This window comes from Apis dorsata, unplaced genomic scaffold (assembly GCF_000469605.1).
Source record: "Apis dorsata unplaced genomic scaffold, Apis dorsata 1.3 scaffold_280, whole genome shotgun sequence".
NCBI lineage: Eukaryota > Metazoa > Arthropoda > Insecta > Hymenoptera > Apidae > Apis > Apis dorsata.
In genome coordinates this window covers 121,613-126,190 of record NW_006263556.1, presented here as the reverse complement: position 1 = coordinate 126,190, position 4,578 = coordinate 121,613, and the positions used below count along the sequence as shown (strand labels likewise).

Below are 4,578 nucleotides of genomic sequence, written 5' to 3'. Positions count from 1 at the left end.
AAAAAAAAAAAAAAAGAAAAAAACAAAAAAAAAAAAAAAGATGAAACAACGATCGAAATTCATCGATTCCAATTCATCGATTCACATACGAAACAACTAGTAAAATAACTTGAACGTAATAATTCAAAGGACTTAAAGATATTATTAAAAGATACATATATATATATATACCTAATAAAAAAGTTGTTGACCATCTAAAATAAAAGATTAATAATCCAAGAGATTTACCTCCCTATCATCAAAGACCATCAACAACGAACCTACATTCAATGAACCCAATCATCTCAATTCGAAGAAGACGTGGGACGCCTCGTAGACATCGAGACCCGTTTTACACTTTACGATCATAGATGAGAAATTTTTTTTCTTTTCAGGAACAGTTTTCTTCTTGTCCATCCGCGTACGAGGAACAGAGATGATTGAAGTGTCAGGCCTGCTAAAATCGTTCGCAAAATAGAAGCATCGGGAAATGATTTTCAGCATATGGCTTGTGAATCATTTGTGCATTGATTTGTTCGTCAATCGTTCGTGAATTTTGCCCGGTGTGTTAATATCATTTAGCTTGTGATGATTTAACGATCGTCCAGCCGATGCTCGGAGGTGATCGACCATGCGAAAATCATGATAGCGAAAGTCACACGCGGACTTGGTCTGCCGAAGAGAAACGTCTCGAGGTATCACTACCGGAAACGACGTCACGAAGATTCTTCGATGAGCATCATCGATCAGAAATGGAACAATCGAACGGCGGAAGGTGATAAAAGACGATTGAGGATGACGGGAAGTCGATCCACTCGTCTGTGCTTTTCCTCCTTCTCGGCTTGTTGCTCAACCATATTTAGATTTCGATACAAATCGTAGTATCATATTCGTATAAACATTCGAATCTAAAATCTTATTTCTTGATAAATCGAGTCAAGTTTATTATTCATCGAAATAATAAAATGATAATCATCGTTATAACTTTACGCTAGTCATTCATCGATGAGACGAATATTTATATCGCGTAAATAAAATTAAAATTTCTCTGAGATATGTAGATGTATATACATATTAATAGGATTCTCTTATTAAATTATTTACGTGATCACGATTGTATTTCAGATATTAGAATTACAACGACAAACGTGTGTTGATATGTTACGTAAATCTTCGTTTCGATTAATCATTTTTTTCATACGGTCTAATTAAACATGATTTGATCCCAACATCTAATATTAAAATTAAATTTATCTCCCTTCGATTTTTTTGGTAAAATTTCTTTCGTGTCAAAAATTAAGAAAATTAACAAAGTAAAAATTTTGTATATAATTATATAAGCAATTCTCGAATTTCATTACTGCGTGACGTTGTAATATTTCTACGCGAATACGTTTTCGCAAGATTCGACAAAAAATAATTGCGGTTGCTTATTAGCTATAATGATCGAAGCGATCATTCTCGATACGAAGCCAAACAAGGCTTCCGTGGAAACACTTCCGGTTATACACACGTCCGATGCAAACAATACGGAATATAATGCATCGATCAAAGTCATCCTTTCGAAATCATAGAAAAATATATATACGTTTTTAAAAACATACACGAAACGGAGAATATTTCAGAAGAAGCGATGGCTGAAATTATTTTATCTGTACATTTTGAAGCGAATTCGCGCGGCGAATGAATTGGATAAAAAATTTTGTGAAATAATATTACGAAATATCATGAAATAGTGTCGAATGTTCAGAAAAGAAAGAGAGAGAGAAAAAAAAATCAATTTAAGTTTGGAAGAACAATAAGAGAGGGGATTGCGAACATTTCACAAAAGTCAACGACGCCGAGTAAAGTTATTTTACCCGTGCACGCTCCAATTGCGGAACAACGTAGCGCAGCAATTTAGAATGAAACCTTTTATTTCATATCACAATCACAGCAAATTAATTCTCGCGTTGATTATGCTTTCCTTCGCTTCAAAACGAATTCGTGATTTCGCGGACGAATTATCGCAGCTTTCGTCGTATTTCCATTTCGTAATTATTTCCTCTTCTGATTGTCGTTTATTTTTAAATTATCCATTTAAAAACTATAATCATAAATTTATATTTTTACGTCCTAAATTTGTATAGATTAGAAGAATATTTGAAGGAATAATAATAACAACAACAAGATAAAGGTGAAAAAACGGGGGAAAGAAAAAAATAAATAAATGAATTAAATTGCGATAAAAATCGAATAATATCTTTCCGAGATTTTATCGAATCAAACGAGGTTGCATTTCGATGGATCAAAGAAATATAAAATTATCTTATTATGTAAAAACATAACATGATCCATCATATAGATACGTCAGCTATATATTTGTGTAAAGATAGTTGATTGATTCGTATCAATCACTTCGATTGAACAGATAAGATAAAGTAAAGAGTACATATCGCTCGAATATCGAATTTTTCGTAATATAAAACATTTTATTTGATGAAAAAACACCATTACAATTTTTCTTAACGAACGATTTTCGTAGAGAAAAATATCATTGTTAATCAATTCCTATATGTCATTACGTTTTATTCTTTGCAATTTTCATAAAAATCGAACAAATATCGCGTATACGCGAAACAATTTAATTGTCGAAGATATAAAGAACGGATTGAAAATGAAAATGAAAAAAAATGAAAGTTCAAGTATCGATAATTAATCGATAATTAACTTTCCAATATCAAAACACGATAATAAAATTTTTTATTATTTAAATTAAAAAAATTAGTAGATTAGTAAATTGTGTCGCAGTTTAAGAAGATTAAAAAAAATATTCGTCCATAAAAATTCAAAATTCCTTGGGAATTGATTATTATTCTCCCACACTTTATCAACGTCTTCCTTTAAAATATTCATATTCTCGCGTGTATATCGAGCGATCCGACATAACAATGGCTTAGAATTCTAACCGCATTATTTCATATCGATAGCCGTTTTTTCGATATGTTGGTCGATTATTAAACGAGTTTTTTTCCCCCCTCCCAAAAGGAGAATTCCCCGTGGTATGATGGATCAACCGTTCGAAATTACTCACGTAATGGCATAATTTTATTTATATGTTAATAATTGCCCGGTGAAAAAAAAAATTGGTTGTCGTACAGTAACGAACGGTATTCGCGTAATTAAATTTTCCATGGATTCTCAAGAATGTTAATGAAACGACGACTAACCCGTTTTCTCGTGAAATAACTGGAATTACGTGCGGTGAAGTTCCACCATAATTGAGTAAAAAAAAAATGTGCTTATAAATGGAATTTAAATATATACAGGATTTTATCGTAGCTTTTTACGTTCGATTTACGCGAAATTCATACCAAAAAAAAATAAAGAGAAACCGGAAAACGTAAGAGAAATTGTTCAAACGGGATATCGCGTTCACTCACTTCCTTCTTCCATTTGCATTCCTATACAATTGTTTATATCATAGATTTATCAATTGACAAATCAAGAAACATCGAATAAAAATATTCGAATTCGTTGTATTCATATTTATAATAAACTTAAAACTCGCGTGCGAGTTTCTTGGACTCTCGTAGATTTTCCTGAGGAATTAAATAACGATCTTTTAAAGTTTCCAACTTCCACAAGATCGTTCGAAAACTAGGAAGAATTTACTAATTCGTAGCGAAGTTGAATCGAGACTTCTTTCTCCGTTGGAATTATTACGTAAAACTTCTTCGATTATTTTACACAACGAAGATGAAACGTAATATCCGTGTATAGGTCGTGATATTCCCATGAATGCAACGGAAAACGTGTACTTTACATTTCCATTACGATGAGATAAGATTGAAATTTTTAACGATAACGATGCACGGAACGACAATTAAGATAACGATCCGAATAAGACAGTCGAACGTACGAAGTTTGGTATTCCAGATTCGAGAAAGCAGGGAGTGTAGTTTGTCACGTTGCATCGTGTCACAGAGTGCGCAAAGAGGTCACGTCAATGCACGTTACGCTACTCATGGAGCAAACAGAGGAGAAGAGAAGGGGCTCTCTCGCGGAAGATTCTCGATGAATGGAAACCGACCGCGACAGTGATTAACGGTGGTAATCGTAATTGCGTCGCTGATTCGAAAATAACAAGTTCTTCGTCACGACGTTCAACTTTATCGTGATTTGAAGAAAGGATTGAAGTGGTCGGGGGATCGAAGCGCAGTTAGATACTTATAAATGAATTTTATCAATTTTGAAAAACTCTTAAACGAATACAACTGCTACCAGAATCACTTTTACAGAAACTTCTAGAAATTGTTGATAGTAAAGAAGATGGCGATATTCAAGACGTTCGCAAGAGGAATCTAATCCATTTTCTAGAATCTTTCAAGATTACTTACTTGACGCAAGGTACATCGGAGAATGTGTACGACACGATGCGCAAACAGGCCACGCCAACGAACAATAGCACATTTCAAGAGATCCCAGATCAATGAACAAAAAGCTAAGGGCAAAAATGGTAATAATTACGACTTCTTGCCTCGAAACACTCGTGTCACGCGTCTCAGATACCAACCCCGTTTTTCTCTCGCATCCACCTCGAACCAACCGATCACCATA

At 33.7% G+C, this 4,578-nt stretch overlaps 1 protein-coding gene across 2 annotated transcripts in view; it reads right to left on the bottom strand.

Moving 5' to 3' along the window:
* Positions 1 to 4,578, bottom strand: part of LOC102675647 (eukaryotic translation initiation factor 5) — a 16,591-nt gene that overhangs the window by 3,147 nt on the left and 8,866 nt on the right. The window lies entirely within an intron of this gene.